Source organism: Elephantulus edwardii, unplaced genomic scaffold (assembly GCF_000299155.1).
Source record: "Elephantulus edwardii isolate Elephantulus edwardi_28Jun2011 unplaced genomic scaffold, EleEdw1.0 scaffold00008, whole genome shotgun sequence".
In the NCBI taxonomy this organism is placed as follows: Eukaryota; Metazoa; Chordata; class Mammalia; order Macroscelidea; family Macroscelididae; genus Elephantulus; species Elephantulus edwardii.
Genome location: NW_006399758.1, coordinates 19193497 through 19200671, shown reverse-complemented (window position 1 = coordinate 19200671; position 7175 = coordinate 19193497). Strand labels below are relative to the sequence as shown.

Sequence of the window (7175 nt, the reverse complement as noted above, 5' to 3'; positions counted from 1 at the left end):
TCTGACTGGGGTGAGATGATATCTCATAGTTGTTTTGATTTGCATCTCTCTTAGAGCTAGAGATTTTGAACATTTCTTCATGTGCTAGTTTAACATCTGAATGTCTTCTTTGGTGAAGTGTCTGTTCATATCCTGTGACCATTTTTCAATTGGATTATTTACCTTTATCTTGTGGTGCTCAAGTATTTTATAAATTCTAGATATAAGTCCCTTATCTGACATGTTATTACCAAACACTTTTTCCCAGTCTGTGGCTCTCAGAAACCTAATGGAGGATCAGCTATGATGAGGTGCTGACTCCATTGCAATGCAAATTTAACACCATTTAACGGAATGTGTCCCTTTACAACTTTTATTCACTTTGCTGAACAAACAATTTAAGAAGTTGTACTATATGAAAAAAAAACACATGATATCAGGATTGTAAAAAGACTTAATAACAAACTGTAATAGTTGATAAAACCTTGCTTACAGAAAATGATGAAGACTTAAATCACTTACTTGTTGATGAAGCAAATATTTCACTTGGAAGACTAAGATGTACCTGATCCAAGCCATGATAATTTCCATTTTCTCATATGCAGGTGAAACTGAACAACGAACAAGGAAGACTGGAGGGAAATTAATTATTTTGAATTGTTATCAGTAACCAACCATAAGTAAACCACAGACTGCCAGAAGAATGACTAAAACTCCTTGAATGAAGTACAGCCTATATCTCATATACTTTGGCCATGAGCTGGGAGATCCATTCTGAGAGAACCAGGTCTGGAAGAAGGATGCCATGTTTGAAAATGTAAAGAGCAATGAAAAAGAAGAAGAGCCTTAACCAGATAGAGTAACATAGTGGCTAGAGCAATAGGATCAAACATTGTGTTGACTGTGAGGATGGCACAGGCTGTATTATTGTGCACAGGGTTACTGTGAGTTAGAACCAACATGAAGGCATCAACAACAACAGAATTATTTGGCTTAACGAAGAATTCAGGAATATTTTGGTTTAAGATTTAAAGATTATCTCAGGTCACTAATTTTGGAAGTCCCTCCAGTTCAATGGCTCTTGAAAATTTGGATTCCATGAGAATTTTAATTTCTGTTATTCATTCCCCCCTTTAAACAAGGATTATTCTATAGACTATTTTATTAAAACATTCTATAATGGAAGCCAGGCATGATCAAGTCATGGTTTTATGAGAAAAGAAAAAGTTGTTTATGGTGACAACTCGATATCATTACTTTGCCTCTTCTTTGTTTCTCACTTTTTTCCTTCTTTTTCTTCAAATGAAGAGACTGATGTACATTGCATGGCTACTTGCAAGTTTTTTAAGACTCTAGATTTAGATAATGAACTAGCAAATAGGGCAGAAACAATAAGCAAGATTTCATTAACTTGGATACTCCCTCAAACAATGACTCTAATCCCCCAAACCAAGAATTCAAATCCCATGAAGTTTAGGTTTATTCATAGACAACCCTTGTTTTCTATTGTTTTAACTATAGTTTGGTTTGTGAATAATCTATGAGAGAAAACTTTTACTATCTTTTGTCTTATCTTTAGAAAGGTGAGCATTGTTCTAAGTAAAAATTGTCCCTCCTTTCTGATATTTCTGGTGGCCCAATGGGTAAAGAATTGTTCTACCAACCACAAAGAACCCACCAGCTTCTCCAGGGGATTGATTTACAGCCCCTGAAACCTACTAGATGGTCAACTCTGAGACAATTCTAGCTCAGTTGCCATGAGTTATCGGGTTTTAAATTGACTTTATGGCATATTCAAGAATAACTAATGTGGTGTCAGAAGCCTTGAAAAATGAGGGTGTTTGGTTTGCAGCTTCCTTAACTGTGGACCCATCATCTTGCAAATCATGAACAGCTGTGGACCAATATAAGCAAGCATTTTGTAAACTGTGAGAAACAGTGATGGAGAGAGGGCGAAGAGACTGTGGAATTGCTGAGAAGTAACTGTGGCAAGATGTAACCAGAGACCTTTGTAGATGGAGCCATAGTTAAAGATTTTGCTTGCTGGATTAGCAAATGAAAAGCTTTTAACTGCTCTGAAATAAAGTTTGCTAGATGATTAAGCAAATCAGAGTGTGTGTGTATGTGTGTGTGTGTGTACACGCACCCACGCTAAATTGACCACAAACTTTTACTTGTTCAGTGAGAAGTTGTTCAAAGTAACTGAGAAATTGTGCCTTGAAGACACAGGGGTCATGATAGCCGAATATCTGGCATGAACACACCTCTTTCAGCTGTGCCATCTTGAGCTAATTCTCAAGCTGGTTGTGCCTGGATCTGAATTTGCATTGTGTGATAATTCTTTGCCTCATCCCCTCCTTCTCCAATTTATTTCCCTAGTAAATCTCACAACTGTGAATAAAGTTCATGAGTTGATTTGCAGTGACCATTGGACCCAATGTTGATAGAAATAGGTGCAGCAGCGTATGAGGTGGCATGTCTGACCGTGTAGCTATTTGTCTAGTATTATAGATATTAATGATGGAGATAGTTCCCTTTTATGAAGTGAATCAGACTTGGCCACCTCCACATTACATCTGTTCTTTTCATAACTATTTTAAAAAAACAAACAAACAAAAACAACACAACCCTGAAAACCCTCCTCTCTTCGATTTATTTGTAAGCTACAAAACTACTCTTATACCCATTCCTAAAGCAATAGTTGTTAGGTGTCATCAATTCAACTATGATTTCTAGCAATACTATGAACAACAGAATGAAACCTAGCCCTATCCTGTACCATCCTCATAATCTTTGTCATTCTCAAATTGTCTAGTGCAGTCACCATGTCACTTCCTGTCACTGGGGATCTTATTCTCTTTCACTGACCTACTATTTTCCCAGCACAATGTCTTTCAAAGGACTGGTGATTTCTGACAACATGCTCAGAGTACATGAGACAAAGTTTCATCATCTTAGCTGGTAAGGAGCATCCTAATTGTACTTTCTCCAAGACAGATTTGTTTGTTCTTTTGGAAGTCTATTGGATATTTAATATTCTTTTTCAATGCCACAGAAGGTACAAGTTAGGGTGGTGTAGTCCCATCTTCTTTAAAATTGTAGAAGGTAATTTTCTTCCTAATGAACTTCATTTTGGCTGTTTTTTCTAAGAGAAACTCATACTGTTTTGAAAACACAAGAAAGCATATAAAATCTGACCTCTTTTATTGAGTTTAAGATTTAATACAATCAGATGATAAATTTATCTTTAATATTACATATTCAGGAAGCTCTGGTAGCTAATCAAAAGAGAGTTATGCTGCTAATCTAAAAGTAACTGCTCTCTGGTGGTTCAAATCCACCAGCAGAGAAAGATAAGCAATCTCCTATGTGACTGATTGGCAGCCTCAGAAACCTAGTGGAGGTCAGCTATAGCTTGGCTCCAAATCAACAGTAAAGAGGTTTTTGTTTGGGTTTTTTAAAGTACATGTTCAATGCTTGCTTCTAAAATTTTTATAAAACAAATATGATATGCACATTTAAGATCTGTACATGGTTGCAAAATCTGCTATTACGTCTCAAATGTTGACATTTTCAGAGAGAAAAATACTAAAATTTCATTCTAACTGAATATACCTCTTCTCTCTCAGCTCATCAAACACAACTAAATTACTTTGGGGAAAATAATTTAGTGTGTAAATTCTAGCAATACTCTTGATCTTGACTACTATATTTAATAGTCTGCAAAAATGATATATGCATATATAATACTTGTTCATTATAAAATGTAACTATTATATACAATGTCAAATGACCAATTGATTGTTTCTGAGATTGGCCAGGGCTGTGTCCTGTCTCCATACCTTTTCAACCTGTATGCAGAACAGATCTTCCGGGAGGCTGGGCTCTATGAGGAGAAATATGGCATCAGGATTGGTGGAAGATGTATAAGCAATCTGCGGTCTGCAGATGACACAACCCTGCTTGCTAAAATTGAGGAGGACCTGACACGCTTGCTGCTGAGGGTCAGGGACTGCAGCCTTCAATATGGATTGAGGCGCAATGTCAAGAAGACAAAGATTTTCACCACTGGACCAATTGGCAGCATCAGGATGGATGGTGAAGAGATTGAGATTGTTAACACTTTTAGTCTGCTTGGCTCCACCTTCAACACTCTTGGCACCAGCAGCCAGGAAATTAAAAGACATTGCCATGGGAGAATCTGCTGCTAGGGACCTCTCTAAAGTACTCAAGAGCAACTGTGTATCTCTGGAGACTAAGATGCGTCTGGGACAGGCCATGGTCTTTGCAATCACTTGTTAGCCTCAGAGAGCTGGACAATGACCTGGGAGGATAGAAGAACTGATGTTTTTGACCTTTGTTGTTGGAGAAAAGTGCTGAGGGTGCCATGGGCTGCTAGGAAAACAAACAGATTCATCTTGGAGAGGGCTGCTCCTTGGAGGCAAGGATTCTGAGGCTTGTCTAACATACTTTGGACATGTTGTAAGAAGGGACCGGTCCTTGGAGAGGGACATCATGCTTGGGAGGGTGGAGGACAGGCGCAGGAGGGGAAGGCCTTCTGGGAGATGGATTGATTCGGTGACTGGGGCAATTGGGATGAGTGTGTCGGAGACAGTGAGATTGGCAGAGGACAGAGCAGAGTTTAGAGCTGTTGTACATAGGGTCGCTATGAGTCGCAAGCAACTCGACCACACATAATAATGACAACATTATTACACTCTCATGAAACAATCATTAATCGCTATAATGGAATCACTAATTGAAAAACTTGTTTCAACAAAATAAAATGTCAGCCTGACCTTCCCCTCGGATCTGAGATTTGAGAAGAAAGACAAATGTAATTGGCTTCCACCTCAACTTTTAAAATCCAGGCGAGATGTAAGTGATAGATAGTAGAATGGATTTTGAATGAACTGTTGTCTCAGAAATGCCTTGAAATGTATGTTCCAAATTTATCTTACAATGCTTGTTTAATGCTGCATTGATTGTGTGTGTGTGTGTGTGTGTGTGTGTGTGTGTGTACGCGAGCGCGCGCGCGTGCACACAGTGGGGGGAGGGGTCAAATAGGATCTGACTGACAACATTGATTTTATGATACCTAACTTGGTAGTTACACTGAGACAATTTCACTAATTGGTCAGGCATTTATTTTTAAAATTACTTAATTCTTGTATTTCATCAGATTTCTATTTCAAATAAAATAATTATTAGATCTCTTACTCAGTGATAGAAAGTGGCATCATCTACCTCCTATCCCAATCTTACACCAGAACCAAGCTCATTTAAGGTAATGAGCGGTCCCTTTTGTCTCTTATAATTATAATAAAACCCACAAAATTTTCAGCCATAAAAAAAAAGCTAAATAAACTACAGAATTAACATGCTGGTTTTGTCATTTGGGATTTCATAATTAGAAAGATATGCTTGCTGATAGGATGATGACAGTGTGTTGTTATTTTGTAATTTTAAATAACCTTTTATGCATTTATTCTGTTAACACATCTCAGTACATTATATAGGCTGGAAAATCTTACCTTTTCTTTCTTTTTCTGGTGTAATCATTATGGAGTTTCAGATCATTTTTACAGATTGCAGAAAGCAAAATCAAATTGGAAATTACAACAGACTGAAGTATAAAGTGTAAAAACAGTTACTGCCATACTTCATGATTAAAAATGATAAGCTGACCTACAAGTGGAGTTACTGTGTGAAACACATTTCCCTCTTCCATTAAACAAATACTAGATGTAAAACAGAACAGAATATATTACTTACCTGCATTATAACAAGATGAAACATTAATAAACACTTCATAGGGCAACATCTGGCCTTTGGAGAGTCTGGAAATGACAGAATAGGCATCTTTCTTCACATATTTTTTAAAGCAGAACCTACAAAGCAGTCCTCTAGAGAAAAATTATTTCTCTTACAAATAAAAGTAGGGATACTAAAGGATATAGCCAGGAAAAGCCCAGGAAATCTTCACTGAGCAGTCTTTGAGTTGCTAATTTCCTACAAAGATGTCTATCAATTTATGTTCTTAAGATCCAAAAATGTAGTTTCAAGCAATGCAGACTATTTATATTCCATAAAGCCATACTTAACAAAAGAGTGTACAAGTACTTGGCATAAATATGCATGTATACTTGTCTCTTAGTCAAACTAAAAGATCAGCACATGAGGCCTATCCTCTGTCTTTATCTCCACTAGTTATTTTCAGAACGATTGAAAATGCCTAATGAACAAGACTAGTGAATGTTCCAGCTTGTCTTACTTCCAATCCATTTATGGATAAAATCTATGCTCATGGACTTTCATCAAATGAAGAACACAGTTTTCCAAATTCACTACTTCATTTTGTTTGATGAATTAGGATCTGTTTTTCCTCAAAAAGAATTTAAATTGTCCACTAAGTTAGATGTAAAACACCACCTTCTGATTAAGTTCCTGCTTTTGGATTTCAGCCTATCTGTAAATAAGAATATACCTCTATGCATTTGTTTTCCCTAAAACAAAAAGTCATAAAATTTTTAATAGCTACCCTTGTTTTATGTATTTTTGGAGTTAAATAATTAGTGAAATGGACTGATAATAACAAAGGTAAACTATCAAACAGCAAAAGTGATTTGTGCAGAGAGCCATTATGCTTTTCATGACCCTGAAGGGTTCTCACTACAAAGTTTCCTAATAAGCAGCGGCAGCTACAAGAGTTCTGTTTACTTCTTCATGATGTTTCTCTTAGCTAAAAGCTCACTAAGTTGTCTTCAAGTTTGAAGTGTTAAGCAAATAATGGTAGGGCAAAGCCACTAGAAAAGTGTACCTGATTTCCATGACAAATCTGATAATGCAGTGTTAGCTAGTGGAGCTACTTTCCATGTTGCTACGTGGGCTTATACAGGAACAATAACAGGGATAGAAAGGAACTTGTCCCTTGTTGGCTGAGTTACCCCAAAGGAATGGAGAGATCAATAATTAAATCAGCTGGTGGTATAATAGTGAATTGTTTCAAAACCAATTTATTGATGTAGTAAAAGCATCAGGTACTCATTAAAATATGACATTATTGAAGAAATAAAGTACATTCAAAACCCTTAAAAAGTTGTTGTGCATATGATTAATTAAACTATTTGCCTATGTGTGCTTAGATTTATGATCATATGAAATACTAACTGTAAAAGAAAACAAAAGTTTACGCA

The 7175-nt window shown here is 36.6% G+C and overlaps 1 pseudogene; it reads left to right on the top strand.

Annotated features, from left to right (window-relative positions):
- The first annotated feature begins 6705 nt into the window (after positions 1-6705).
- Positions 6706-6951, top strand: LOC102850362 (annotated as a pseudogene).
- Positions 6952-7175: the final 224 nt, after the last annotated feature.